Raw genomic sequence first — 15,902 nt, forward strand, 5'->3', positions numbered from 1 at the left:
TATATGCATCAGATCATTCATGTATTTTACTAATTGTATGTGCTGTTATTTAAAGAGTGCGCAATTTCTGTTGCTTATGGTTGTTACCAAATATTCTGTTGAAAGATGTTCATGGCTTGAGTCTATGAAGGTAAATAAATTCATATGGAATAAATAGTACTGAAGCAACTACATTGTGGTGAAATTATTGCTACATGCATTGATTTGTGATCTGGTTAACTTCCAAGATTTACTTGTTCAAGAATACTTTCTCATGAGAATTTTTTTGATTAATTTTACTGGCAGTAATTTTGAGAGTTCCAGAGTTTCTAAATTACATATAAGGCAACAGTAACAGTAGCACTGTTTACCTGTTTTAAAGGGGCTTATTCCACTTCTACAGTTGCTTCATAGTAGTATACTGTCAGGAAATAAAAGAACATTTTGCTGAATATGGTCAAAGAGCAAAAATATGCAGATGCTGGAAATCTGAAATAAAATCAGAAAATTTTAGAAATACTCAGCAGATAAAACAGCATTTTTGTTTTCATGAGCGTAAGATAATCCTGTCTGATTGCATGCAAGAGCCTTATTATCACTGGTTGAGGAAAAGGATCTTCATCCAACAAGCTTAGTGAGGATTCAAACTCACCACTGAGATGAACAAATGCAAATATATTTTTATAAGGTCATAAAAGCAATTGTTTTAAAAGTTAGTGAACAAAAAATTATGTCTTATTTCTCATTTATATTCAATTAATTCAAATAGTGCTAAAATACAAATGTAACATGCTTTCAATTCAAATCTCTAATATTTTGATAATATCAGAACCATGTTTAATAAGTTCCTTAAAATGAAAAATCTATAGTGAATATAATCGCACTGGAATGTTTAGCAGTTAATTGAAATTCAGATTATTTAGATAAATTTGGATTTGTATGTCTATTTCATGGGAACAGTACAAATGAGCAGGAAAATAACATACCTTAACAGCTGACTGGAAACTATTTCTTGTGAGGATCCAGCAAGAGGGCAAATAACTACTTTTACTTTTCTTACCATGCAGCTCACTATGAAGAAATATTTAATCTTACAACAATTAAGTTTATTCTTTTTAATATACCTGATCCAGTTCTATTGATGTTAAGGAACTTAACTCAAAAATTAAACAAAAACTAGAAACTTGTTCAGTGAAAAAAAAGTTTATTTTAGAATTCTGGAGTTTCTTAAAAAAATGTGTGTAAATTCAAAAAGCTGAAATGTTAAAATACATTCCTAATGTATATTTGAAAGAATTTTATTTTTTAGTGAATGGTTTTAATCTTCATTTTCAATTACTAAAGTAATCCAGTCCATGTAATATGAACGCAATAAACATGTCACCTCTTTTTGTTGAGTGGTGTAGAGGAGAGCTGTGTTCTTTCTGCAGAATATTATCAAAACTGCAAGGACTAAGCTGATTTACTAAGCTGAGTAAAGGGATTATTACTAGCTTAGAGAGAATTTGAATTTTAAAATCTGTGATTATAGAAATAGATAAGTGCTCTATGTTCTATTTTGACTGATCTTTTCTCCACCATCGTTCCAACAAAGCTTTACAATAGTGGAGCCAAACTTTGGAATACTCATAACTAAAATCTCATTTGCATTATGCATATGAATGGAGATCAGAAAGGTGATGTGTAGTGGCTCCCAAAGGGTTCAAGTAGATTTAGCCACAATTTAGAAGTTAGGCCCTACCCAAACACCCTCACTGAAATAAAGGTAATTCTGACTGATTGGTTGTGTGTCCATGATCAATTTTCCAGATCAAGCACTGGTTGAGTTCAGATTACCATGTTTTCAAGATCTCAAACAAGTTGGGTGCCACAATCTATAACTTCATTGCCAAAGATTCTGGTTTGTCAAATTCTTTCTTCTGACTTTGGCTTAGTGACAGATTTGCAGAGTTGGTGTGATTCTGGCAAGTACAAAAAGTATTCCCTGCATTCCTGAATTTTTGAGGCCAATAGGTTCTACACTTGAACTTTTAGTGAAATATAAACTGAAATAAAGTATTGAGCTATGCATATTAACCCTGAGATATCAGGGGGACAACGTGCATTAGGGAAGGTATGATCTGGCTCAAGCTCGGGATGGCCTTGGCAATATCAGTGAAACAGAGAAAATAAAAGAAACTGCAGTCTCTGCATGGGAGGTGTATCTCTCTATCTGTTAAATGCACGCAGTGAAATATCACTTAGAAAGACTGTGGATGACTTCCTCCCTGCCTTGTTCTATATTGCTGAATTGGTTGTCTTTGAAGATTTTGTAACAATCATCCAGTCTTTAGGTGCTGTTTGCTTTTGCATACTCTTTGTAACAAATGCCCACCAGTTCAAGGATTTTGAGTTTACTTACGTAGATGGTCGATGACAACCTTGCTTGTCTTTCCATTTTAAAACTGAACTAGTTATTGCTAGTTTTTCTGTTACAATTTCCACATTTTTCCTTTGCTGTGGAAGAATTATGTAGATTCTGGAAAACTTTGATAGCCTGCCAAAATAGCATTTATTTTTGCATAGGCCCAGATATCAACTAGTTGATTTACTAAGTGACTGAAGTATTTATTAACTTGTATATTTAAACATATACAATATTATTTCCAATAGGGGCATTAGGTTATGACACAAAGGTGGAAATACTCGCTGAATTATCTTTAGCTGTCAAATAAGACTAATGGAATGCATAATAGCGAAGGCTCCTCCTTCATTGTATTTACTGATTTATGTTGTTGCCATGTCTAATGTAATTCCTGAACTTTCAAAAGTAAAATATATCATTAGTGGGGTGGAGATCTGAATTGTTTTCAGTATGATTTTAAGAAAAGTAAACATGTTTGTGCTTCCGGAATTCCAAATGACATCTTATTAGAGCAGCTTGTGATTGAGCTCACTAGGCATCAGACAATTTTGGATTGGGTGGTATGTAATGAAGCAGATTTGATTAAGGACCTTAAAGGAGGAAGTGATAATAATATGATAGAATTCACTCTGCAGTTTGAGAGGGAGAAGCTAAAATTGGATACATCTGCATTACAATTGAGTAAAGGTAACTACCGAGGCATGAGAGAAGAGCTAGTAAATTTGATGGAAAGTACACGCTAACAGGGATGATGGTAGAGCAGCAATGACTGGAGTTTCTGCAAGTAATCTGGAAGAAACATGATTGGTTCATCTTGAAGCAAAAAGAAGTGTTCCAATGGAAGGATGAGGCAAAGGGTTGAGAAGGGAAGTCAAAGACAGCATAAAAGCAAAAGAGAAGGCATGCAATATAACAACAATTGATTGGAGCTAGAGAACTGGGAAGCTTTCAAAATGCATTAGAAGTCAACTAAAAAGCAACAAGGAGAGAAACAATGAAATATGAAGGTAAGCTAGCTAATAATATAAAAGAAGATGTCATAATTGTTTTCAGATATTTAAGTAATAAAAGAGAGTTAAGAATGAACATCAGACTGCTGGATATTGACACTGGAGAGGTAATAATGTGGAACAAAAAATGGTGGATGAATTGGATAAGTATTTTGCATTACTCTCTAATTTGGAAGAGACCAGCAACATGCCAGGAATTCAACAGAGTCCAGGGGCAGAAATGAGTGCAGTCACTATTACTAAAGAGAAAGTGCTTCTGAAACTGACAGGTTTGAAGGTGGATAAATTGAAAAAGGCAGCTGAAGAGATTGTGGAGGCATTAGTAATGATATTTCAAGAATCACAAGATTCTTGAATGGTTCCAGAATATTGGAAAGTCACAAATGTCACTGCACTCTTCAAGAGGGGAGTGAAATAAAAGACAGGAAATTATAAGCCAGTTAGCCTGATTCCAGTGGTTGTCAAGTTGTGAGAGTTCATGATTAAGTATGAGGTTTTTGGTACTTGGAGGGACACAATAAAATAGATGGAAATCAGGGGAAATTTTGCCTGACAAACAAACCTGTTGGAATCTTTGAAGAAATAATAGGAAGAATAAACAAAGGAGAGTCAGTGGATGTTACTCATTTTGATTTTACCTGAAGCTTCTAACTCATATTGTTGCTGGCTAATTAGTTGAAATTCCACTGTCCTTCTAGTAGATGTATTTTTTGTCTTGCATTGTGACTGTATATTGTCTACCCTCACATAGAATCCGATTATAATTATGAGCTTCCTGTTCAGTCTCCTCTTGATACTCTAGTCTTTGATTCAAGTTATTCCAAAATGGAATTGTAGCTCAACTTATTGTATGCAGGTGAAGTGTTGAAGCCATTATTTTCATAATTGCTGAATGATTTCTTGGATTTTATTCTTTGAGAGATTTTTTGTCTTCATAAGAAAAAAGTAACAACACCACCTTTTCTCTGTTTTAATAGATTTCCCGTATTCTCCCTTAATTTCAAGGCATTCAAATTATTTCAATTTTGAACACTTTTTCTCTGGCAGTTAAAATATTGTATTGCATACAGTGTTGTGGGAAACAAGCAGATAAATGGAATTATTGTAGTATCTGGAAATGTTAAATCAGTAATACCAGAAGATACAAACAATGATGCATAGTTATATAAGATTACAGATGAGATTTATGGATGTGGAGACATTTATGAAAAATAAATGTTTTTGGTATTTATTTTATTATATTATTGGGGAGGACCAGGAGTTTGGGAAGCAAAGTTGATTTAAGATGTATGTAAAGCTTGATGTATCAATAGATTCAGTAAGGCCTGTAATTTGGCAGTAAGGCCTGTAATCTGAACTCAACGATTTATTAATTGGAGAAAGAGTCCATGGTTAGTTAAAATTCTTTGAAATCATTTCAAACAGTGTTGAAGAAAGTAGACGTAGCTTATGAAATAATAACCTTTTTCATAATTTGGTTAGTTATGTCTTGAAGAAATGTCACATTATGGGTAATCCTGGATTTCAAAATGTTTTGCATCAACTCTAAAGGAAGAAAGAATCATAAAAATCAGAAGGAATTCCAAATTTCAGTTTAATTGTACAAGCTAGAGATTAACCAACTGTCCTGTATGTACTGTATTTTGCCAGTCTGTTTTAACAAAGGTGCTTAGAAGTCTAACTTGAAAGGTAGATTTCAGAATATATTTTGTAAAATGCTAGTATCATTTTTAAAGCAGCAAATAAATTGTGACAAAATACTTCACATGCATTATCTTACTTTGTAATACCTGTTCTAATGCAGTATTTGTCTCTCCCAATATTGAGGAATGAATTTTCAAGTGAAGACAACTGTTTAATTATTGAAATAATTCATGCAGCTGAATCACTTTGTCTTATTTACCATTGAGATATTATTTTATATTTCAGAGAGATTCTCAGATAGGTTTGCCAGTGAGATTCCTAAGAGATTATCACAGAGAAAAGGAGTGGAAATCACCATTGATAGGTGTCCGAGCAGACAAAAATACCGGCAGTAAATATGGAAGGAAATCCAAAGAGACTCTAGAGACTGAATTTGAAACTGAATGTAAGAATAGAGTTGAGGTTGATCAGAGATCAAAAGAGAAGTTTACTCATGGAACAGAAGGCATGGCTAAAAATTGAATAAATCATGTTAGTCTTCCCCAAGATATCTCAGCAAAGGAAAATTGATATGTGATTCTGGTTGGAGAAAATATTTGCAAAGAAGAATGACTAACTGCTAAGCCCATAATGATTAAAGGAGGAAATATCAGAGCCTTTTGCTATAATTTTCCTATCATTTATAGATCCAAGAATGTTGCCAATGGACTGAAAATTGTAAATGCTACCACTGACTGGAAAAAGACAGGAGTAACTACAGATTAGTCAGTCTAACCTGAATGTTAGGGAAGAATCTGTAAACAATAATCAGGGTCAGAATTAACAGTCAATTGAACAACCATAGATTGATGAGAGAAATCCAGCATGTCTTTGTTGAAAGAAGATTATTTGTACCTTGATATTTTAGTGAAGTAACAGTGAAGGTTGACATGGTATATATTGCAGGTTAATATGGTATATAAAATTCAAAGTCATAGAATAGAGAGTTGGTAGAAGGAAGCATTAAGTTTGTGAAAGATTTTTCAGATTGGAGAAAACATACATTGGACTTCCTAGGACCGCTGTTTCTTGTGAATATATGTTGGCATTCTTAAACTTAGGTATATAAAAGCACTGTTCCCAAATGTGTAAATGTCACAAAACCCGGAGGTCTAATAAACAGGATGGTGCATAACAACAGATTTCAAGGAAATAGGGATAGATTGGTGGAATGCACAAACAGGTAGCACATTAAATGAAATGCTGAGAAATGTGAAGTATTTGGAAGGAAGAAAGAGAAAATCCAGTATAAACTTGTCTGACATTTCTGACAGATATAACCAAGATCTGGGAGAATACTGTATGTAAATTTATCAATAATGGCATGATCAGCTAACAAAATTGTTAAAATATAAATGGGAATGTGAACATCCTGTTCTGAGCACCATACTTTAGGATAGATTCAAAGTCCTTGGAGAGCATACTGAAAATGATTCTTGGTTGCATGCACACAAAATTGTGAAACTAGAGATATTGTTCTTGGAACAGATGAAGTTGCAGAGAAACAGAGAGCTGCTAAAAATTATGAAGAGTATAGATGGAGTAGAAGATGAACTCACCTGGTAACAACTAGGAAACAAAGAATGAAGGCAATTAGCAAAAGAGCAAAAGGACTGCCAAGGAGTAGCAGTGGAGACAGATTTTGGAGGAAAAATTCTTTGAGTCTAGGATCTGCAAAGTACTGAGTAACAACACATCAAAACTTCTAATTATTTGGAAAACCAGTAAACCGTATTGCTCAGAAGGACAAGGGCAGCTGTTGCATAGCTAAAGAGGTATCTGCAGATTTGCCTCCAAAGCACAGACCATCCTGTATTAGAAATACACTCAGTAGCCACTTTATTAAGTATAGGAGTGGAAACCTGTGTGGTCTTTTGCTGCTGTAGCCATCCACTTCATGGTTCGATGTGTTGTGCATTCAGAGACGCTCTTCTGCACACCACTGTTGTCACGTGTGGTTATTTGAGAAACTAGCTTGAACCAGTCTAACCATTATCCTTTAACCTCATTAACAAACCTGAGAAAATCTGATGATGCCAAACAATACACACAAAATGGTGGACGAACTCAGCAGGCCAGGCAGCATCAATGGAAAAGAGTCAACATTTCGGGCTGAGGCCCTTCAGCAGGACTGGAAAAAAATGAAGAGAAGTCAGAGTTTTAAGGTAGGTGGAGGGGAGGATGAAGTTCTTCCTTGGTTTTCTACCCTTGCCTAGCAGATTCCCTCTTCTCCTTTGTCTCTTTTATCAATCAAGTTCCCAGCTCTTTCCTTCACCACTCACCCGCCCTCCGGTTTCACCTACCACCTACCACCATGTACTTCTTCCTCCCTTACCTCCACCTTATTGCTCTAACCTCTTTTTTTCCAGTCCTAATGAAGGGTCTCAGCCCAAAACATTGACTGTTACTCTTTTCCATAGATGCTGCCTGGGCTGCTGAGCTCCTCCAGCATTTTGTGTGTGTCTCTCACTAACAAGGCATTTTCAACCACAGACCTGCTGCTCGTTGGATTTTTTAAAAATCTCACCATTTTCTGTCAACTCCAGAGCATGGGTTCCACGGACCCCTTGCTTAATGGGATTGGACCATGTCATAAAGCAGGAAGGGAACTCCTGTTGTAGAGACTGTTGTGTGTGAAAATCCCAGGAGATCTGCAATTTCTGAGATACTCTAGACACTCCATCTGGCACCAACAACCATTCCACGGTCAAAGTCACTTAGATCACAATCCTTCTCCATTCTGATATTTGGTCTGAATCACAATTGAATCTTTTGACTATGTCTGCAAACTTTTTATGCATTAAGTTGCTGTCATTTGATTGGCTGAATAGGTATATGCATTAATGAGCACAATGAGCACATGTACAGGTGTACCTAATAAAGTGGCCACTGACTGTATGTATGTGTTTTTTGTCTCTTGTAGCTGGGTCATGTTGCTACACTATTGAATGGACCTCTTGTATGATAAGGATGAATTCTTGAATTCGCAATCTACCACATCATAGCCTGTGTATCTTAGTGTCTACCTGTACGGCACATTCTCTGTAACTCTTATATTCTGCATTATGTTATTGTTTTTCCATTGAAATGCCTCAATGTACCTATGTTGTGAAATAATTTATATGGCTGTCATTTAAAATGAAAATTTTCACTGTACCTTGGCACATGTGACAGTTAAACTAATTACAACTACCAACTCTGGTACCTTTACCACAAAAGAATTTCTGGGTCAGGACAGGGTCTCTGTCTCCTTTAGAACTGAACAAAGAAAATACTCAATGTTCTACAGTTCCCCAATTCACTTTCAAGAGAGTGTCAGTGTCCTCTGACCGTATTTCATGAATAGAAGTCCAAACTATATTCAACAATCAAATCAAAGTTAAAATCTAAATGTTCACTGACTAATCACCTCGAGAGCATTTTTTGTGTTTATCTTTGTTTGGCCTTCTGTTACACTGAACTCATTTTTCAGTCTCTGCAGCCAATCTAATGGAAGCCTTGTAGTGGCAGCAGACTGAATTGGCAAGACAGCATGCTGAGTTTGTATGACAGAAGTCTAACCCAGATAAATTGAATGTTTTCTCCCAGTGCTAAAATATAAACCTTAATCTTGGCAGTCAAATGCCACTGAATTAGTTAGGTCTATATTGTTTTTATGTAGTTTGCCATAATTTTGATGCACTCCAGGCTCCATAGTACTGTGCAAAGTAGGAGCTGTCCTCCAAGCATCTTGACATTTCATGCAGCTTGCTAGCAAGCCTGTCAACAACCCACTTTTTTGGGGAGTTTGTACATCAGCCTTAACTTTTGGGCTGTTCAGTGCAATTTTCATCTCAGTCCTTTGGAGCAGAATTAGTGTGAGAACTTGCCCTATTGCAACCAGTATATCCTTTCCATCTGCTCAAGGAGTAAACCATTAACAGCTGTTCACTTATTACATGCATATCTCACTGCTTCTGCTGCCGATGGAATTCAGTGTCAACAATTTAGTGTAATGATTGTATCTGAGAGTTGCCTCTGCTATGGTCGTATAGTTTGAAGTGACTGCAATACTAACGTGAGCGTTAAAGAAGCAGTAGTTGTGCGAAAAAGTTACTTGGGAGTATTAGGTATAAGTTGTGAATGATAGAAATGTGTCTGCTGAGTGGAGTATGTTATGCAAAGTAAGTTGTGAGGCTAGTTGGTGCAGTTGTTAGAAGGAATTTACGGTTGTCCGTTTGGACCTTGGTGACACAGTGGAAGTTATTAACTTTTCAGCATTCTATCCATGTTTGGGTGTTTCACTCCTTGAATTGAGCTTTGATGGAGCCTTCCTTGAAACAGAATTTCATTGTTTGAAAATCAAAAATACTTGCAGATGCTCGAAGTCTAAAATAACAGCAAAAAAAGTGCTGGAGACATTCAGCAGGCTAGGCAGCATATTTGGCAAAAGGTTACCTCTGTTTAGGTGCTGCTTGGCCTGCTGTGTATTCCCACCATATTCTGTATATATTTTATCTTCATTATGGACTTGGATGTCATCAAGAAACCTTGGATGAAGATTACTTCTCCTTACTATATGTCTAAAAAGGAATCCAGTGCTGCAACAAATGTGTGAGATCTTCTGTGTCATATCATCTTTCACCAAACCTCCCCAAACTTTGGAATAATTTCTAACTCTTTAAAGTATACATTTGGCTTGAATCAGTGCATGCTAGGTTTAACTGGTGATAGCCTATTTTTTATAAAATTCTGTCTGGAGGCCAAGGATGACTGGCTTCCAGGGCTGGAAAGAGTGGGGTGTCATTTACATGCAGCTACAAGATTTTGATATAGAAAATGATTAGGTCCAATAGCAAGGGGATCCAGAAAGATAGAAGTCTAAGTTCTGTTGCATGGACTAATATGAAGACTATTGAATCCTCTATTTACATCTTGACCAGATACACACAGATACGTACCGATATTCAAATCATACACAGATACAACTAAGCACATATGTATACAGAAAGCCATAAATATTTTGACTATGTCCTGTTCCTCAACCATCTGACCCAAATCTCTTCCTACTCTCAGACCTTCCATCTTTCCCACTCCTTCCCCTTCTTCCAAAAACCCCTTGCTCTTTCACACTCCTATCAAACTCTCTTGTCCTCTATCAGCTAAAAAATGCCATCCCTTCTCTCAGTTCCTCCACCTCCACCACACCTGCTCCCAGGATGAGGCTTTACATTCCAGGACTAATGAGATGTCCTCCTTCTCCAAAGAAAGGGGTTTTCCTTCTTCCACTATCAATGCTGCCCTCACCCCATCTTCCTACCACCCAACCAGGGACAGGGTTCCTCTAATCCTCACCTATCACCATAATTTTCCATAAGTTCTGCCATCTCCAACTGGATCCCACCACCAAGCACATCTTCACCTCCCCTGCCTCCCACCATCACACTTCCTGCTTTCTATAGGGATTGCTTAATATGGGACTCCCTTTCAGGGTTCTTTTGAAGACCCTGACCTGAACTCACATAGTGACTACGGTTCTTGGCGGGGAGGGACCCATTCTTGGGGTTTCACAACTGGCTGTTGTTCGGCATGCCAAGGGCTTGGCCTAAGAATTCGGCTCGCCTTTGGATGCCGAGGATCTCGGGGCTCTAGTGATAGGTGGATTGAAGGTCAGTGTCATGGCAGGAGATCCATTTGTCGTCGGGTGAGTCAGAAGATCTTTGGCTGTGTGCCCAGAGACTCAAGATCTTTGGGCACAGAGCTCGAAAAAAGCAATGTGACCGTCTTTTAACATCGTAAACCAGCGAATTTTTTGTTATGTCTCCCCTCTTGCTGTTAAACGGTGACACCTCTTTCTCCCTTATTAGAGAGAGAGAGCCTGCAGTATGTTGAATGCCGGGTGAACAAGGTAGTCTTTAGAGTACTGCAAGTTTATGTCTTTGCTATTGCTTTGCTCATACTTGAGTGCTCGGTGGTGGGTGCCGATGCTTTTTTTTTTGCTGGTGGGGGGAGGAGCGATCATTGCTTGCTGCCGCTTACAAGTGGGAGGGAGGGGAGCTGGGGGGTCTTTGGGGTTCTAACATTTAACTGTTGTTCATTCTTTAGGGCGCTCCTGTTTTCATGGATGGTTTTGAAGAAAAAGCATTTTTCAGGATGTATATTGTTTACATTTCTCTGACATTAAATGTACCTTTAAAACCTTGTCCATTTGCTTCTCCCCACTGATCTCTCTCCTGGTACTTATCCTTGCAAATGGAACAAGTGCTACACCTCCTCCCTCACTACCGTTCAGGATCCCAAACAGTCCTTCCAGGTGAGGCGACACTTCCACCTGTGAGTCTGTTTAATTCACCTATTGTATCCAGTGCTCCCAGTATGGAATTTGGTTTATTAGTGAGATCCAAAGCAGATTGGGACACCACTTCCCCAAGCACCTATGCTCTGTCTGCCAAAAAAAATGCAGGATCTCCTGGTGGCCACCCATTCCAATTCTACTTCCCATACCCATTCCGACATGTCAGTCCATGATCTCCACTCCACAATGAGGCCACACTCAAGCTGGAGGAGCAACACCTTATGTTCAGTTTGGGTAGCCTCCAAACTGATGGCATGAACATTGATTTCTCAATCTTCTGGTAATTGTCCACCCCCTCTCCTTCACCATTCTCCATTCCAGTTTCCCTCTTATCTCCTTACCTGCCTGTGGTAAACTATGTATACCTGTCTGGACACGCCCCTCTGCTGACTGCTCCTGTGGCTCCTCCCACAGACCCCTGTATAAAGGCGATTGGAGGCACTGCTCCTCCCTCAGTCTCCAGGATGTAGTGGTCTCGCTTGCTGCTGATAAAAGCCTATCGTTCACCTCCCGTCTCCGAGAGTTATTGATGGTGCATCACTGCCCATCACCTTTCTCTGGTGCTTCTCCATCTTCCCTTTCTCCCATGGTCTTCTAGCGTCTTGTATCAGGTTCCCCCTTCTCTAGCTGTTTATCTCTTTCACCTATCAACTTCCCAGCTCTTTACTTCACCCCTCTACCACCTACCACCTTATACTTCTATCTCCCCTCCCCCCACCTTATTGCACTGACTTCTCATCTTTTTTTTCCAGTCCTGATTAAGGGTCTCAGCCTGAAGCATTGACTGTTGATGCATTTCCATAGATGCTGCCTGGCTTGCTGAGTTCCTCCAGTGTTTTGTGTTGCTTAGATTTCCAGCATATGCAGATTTTCTCCCGTTCGTAGCATATTAACTGAATAGTGTGTAGAGGTGATTTTTTTGTTACTTTCATGGGGTTGCAATGGGCACATAGCTTTATTGAGGAGTTTTGAGTGTAAATTCTGCTTGTGTGCTTTTTAAAAATTGCTTTCTCAAGTTTCTTATTGTTTTCATAGCCCTTTTATAATTAGCCTGTGAAGTCCCTGACTGATTTGCATTCAGCTGCTTGGTGTTGCTGGCATTTATTTCCCAATACTATTCAGCATTTCAGGCAAAATAGTTACACCAATGTACAAAGTTGTAGTAGCTACTTGTATTATCTGATCAAGATGTAGAAAGGATTTATGAGCCTTAAGTGTCTTGGAAGTTTGGCCAATTTAGTCAGATGAAGTACCTGAAGATTTTCTGAAATAAATCTTGTAAAATCTTAGAAAATAGAACAATAGTACATAACTTATAACTAGAAGCATTGTCTACTACTTTTTGAGCCTCACCATATCAACATCCCACAGTGATGTCATAGATTCTCCTTGAAATGACCTGACAAAGTTTTCAATTGTATCAAACTGTTCATCACAAGGACTGCAGCTATTCAGGAAAATGGTTTAGCACTTTCCTTCTCAAGAGCTGCTATTAAGAACTGGCTTTGGTAGCTATTCCCACATTTTATTAAAGGCATTAAGTATGCAGTAAAAGAAAATCCAAAAGCAAGAATTCTGGGCTCGTCTGGGCAATCTACTGAAGTTATTATTTGATGAGTTAGAGAAGAATAACACAAGTTAGAGATAAGGTGACTTGGGTGCAATTCCATTAAGGAACATTTCACTGGCTATTAGCTTATTTTACAAGTACACACACTAAAATTACTTTTGAGAATATGCTGAACTGCCTGAAATTTTTTTATTACTGATTACGGAAGTGAACACTGCCCTTAACTTTTGCAGCACATGCTTCCTTCAAGTAATTTAAAGGGAATGCATAATATATGAACACGTAGATTAGCTATTTTCTTCTAGATATACAGTACTACTTCTTCTGAACTGCAATCAATTGCAGCCTGTAATTTCCCTTCTAGGATTGTATTTTTGGTCGACTGAATGATCTGTCACTTCTGCAGTCTCCTGGAGGATTTGGCATGGAATGCAACTTCAGTCGTCCCTGAGGGCAGCTGCATTGATTCCTAATGGGGGGACATGAACCCATGGTCAGCTCCATCACTTTTTACCAATTGAAGCATCGTGCAAATTTAAAATCGATGAGGATGAGAGCAAAAAATAAATGGCTGTTCAGAGCCATCTGCCTGTGTTTGACTAGTCTCCCTCTTGCTGTTGCCGGTGAAAGGTGCTGGAGTTTTGAGTCCCGTGCTGCCTCGGTGTCTCGTGGATGTGCACTCACTTTCGACTGTGGTTTGATGTTTAATGCCCTCAGCGCTGAATGAGCTATACTGTGTGTGTGATTTGACCAAGGCACTTTGGAGCGTAACTGGATCTGCAGCTTTGACCTGCAGTCATCAACACAGTGCTGAACTGACTGACTCCGTGGCTGTGGCCATGGCCATTGGCTCCTGGACTGACTTGGAGCTCATGGCTATGGACTCACGTTTGGGAATTCTGCACTTTGTTTAATGTTTTGTGTGTTATTTATCTGCTTTTTGCTGTTTGTGCGCTCTGTTTTTTTGTACATTTGGTGGCCTTGGTTGTGTGGGTTTTTTCTTTAAATGGGTTCTGTGGTGTTTATTTGTTTTGAAACTGCCTGCAAAACTGTGAATCTCAAGGGTGTGTACTGTATTACTGTATACCAGCCTTTCTCAACCTTTCTTTCCCTGGGGGATCCCTTGAGATAACTTTCATGTCTCAGGGAACCCCTTGTAAAAATTATTAAATCTATAGCTCCTAGTAAATTAATGTGATTAATAATTTGCAGATATAATAATCCAAAAATAATTGTCAAAACTCTTTTGAGTAGAGAATGAATTTTTAGCCAACCTTTCTTAAAGTAAACAGGTAGTTAAGCTTAGCTTACCTTTCTTGAAATTAATCTCTTGCTTTCCCTTTCATAATTTTAAAAGCTCATAAGGAAAACATAATACATTTCTGTTTTCAATAAGATTTGAGAATTTCTGATATCCTTCCTCACTCTCAAGCCCAACCAGCAGTAGAAACACTTCAAGGTTTCCTTTTTCAGAATGATTTTTCCAAAGATTCAGTTTCCTTTTAAGTCCAAGAATCTTGTCACTTGAAGTCAAAACATTTTCTTCAGGACTTTGCAGAGACTTATTCAACTGGTTCATATGATGAAAAATGTCTGCTAAGTAGGCTAGTTTTTGCAGCCATTCTTCAAGTTCAAAGCACTCGGCAAAATCTAGCCTACTATTTTCTTGAAAGTGCTCCTGCAATTTAAGAGACTTGTAGACAGGTATATGGAGGAATTTAAGGTGGAGGGTTATATGGGAGGCAGGGTTTAAAGGTCGGCACAGCATTGTGGGCTGAAGGGCCTGTACTGTGCTGTATTGTTCTATTCTTCTATAATTCACCTTTCAGCTCAAGTACCCTGTTGAGAACCCTTCCTCTGCTAGGCTATAATATACCGGATTTCTGTTTGTTACAGGAGATTGGTGTGCTCTTTGTCCATGTTTTCAGTTTTTCAGACATTCTTTAGTCAACTGGTCTTTGTTTAATCAAGTTAACTATTTTTGTAGCAATATCCAGAACTTTTTTCAGTCAATCTCCATGAGTTTTTGACATCAGCATCTCTCAGTAAAGAAAGCAGTGTGTTGTAACAAGGTCAGGATCTTTTTTACAAGAGAAGTAAACTCTCTCATGGAGCCAACCATTGATGGGGTGTCATCAGTACAGATGCCAACACAGTTCTTCCAAGACAGACCTTTTGTTTCCAGATTTGAAGACAAAACTTAAAGTATATCTTGACCTTTGCTTGTTTCGGATAGTTCTTTGCAACAGAAAAAGTTTTCTTGAATTTCACCGTCATTTACAAATCTTACGAATGCTACAACATGACATTTATTGGTGAAATCTGTTGGCTCATCAATCTGGATAGAGATGCTGTTGTTTTTCAGTTTACCACACAAAACCTCTTCAGCATCATGTGACATGTCATCAATATGTCAACTTAATGTATTGTTTGAGAGTGAAACCTTTTCAGTTTCTCATACTGCATTTTGTCCTAACACAGGGGTTGATATAATATAAAAAAGAATGGCCTAATAAATAACTAAATGAGAAAACTGCAAATAATATGAAAACTTCACAATACAGTTCAATTCTAACCTAAACAATCCACCTTTTGCAATGTTTACAACAGCAAAGTGACAGGCCAGTAGCAGTGGCGCATAAAAATTCCTTCTTTAGAATGAAAATTTTCTTCCTAAGTCCCTTTGCATCTCAGGTTTTTGGATTTTCTCCGTTTAGAAAATAGTCTGTACATTTATTTCTACTATCAAAGTGTGTGACCATGCATTTTCCAACATTATATGCAAGTTCCACTCTTCACAACTTTACCATTCAGAAAAGCATGCAAAATTCAACATGACTGAAGTAAATTTTTTGCATCAGAGAATCCTAAATTTCAGAGAGTGGGATATGAGCATAGTTTTGTGACTACCGCGTGAATCAG

At 37.9% G+C, this 15,902-nt stretch overlaps 1 protein-coding gene across 9 annotated transcripts in view; it reads left to right on the forward strand.

Annotated features, from left to right (window-relative positions):
* nlgn1 (neuroligin 1) overlaps nt 1-15,902 on the forward strand; it is a 627,813-nt gene that overhangs the window by 110,782 nt on the left and 501,129 nt on the right. The gene's annotated exons all lie outside the window — the stretch shown is intronic.

The sequence above is a fragment of the Hemitrygon akajei genome, chromosome 3 (genome assembly GCF_048418815.1).
Source record: "Hemitrygon akajei chromosome 3, sHemAka1.3, whole genome shotgun sequence".
Classification (NCBI taxonomy): Eukaryota; Metazoa; Chordata; class Chondrichthyes; order Myliobatiformes; family Dasyatidae; genus Hemitrygon; species Hemitrygon akajei.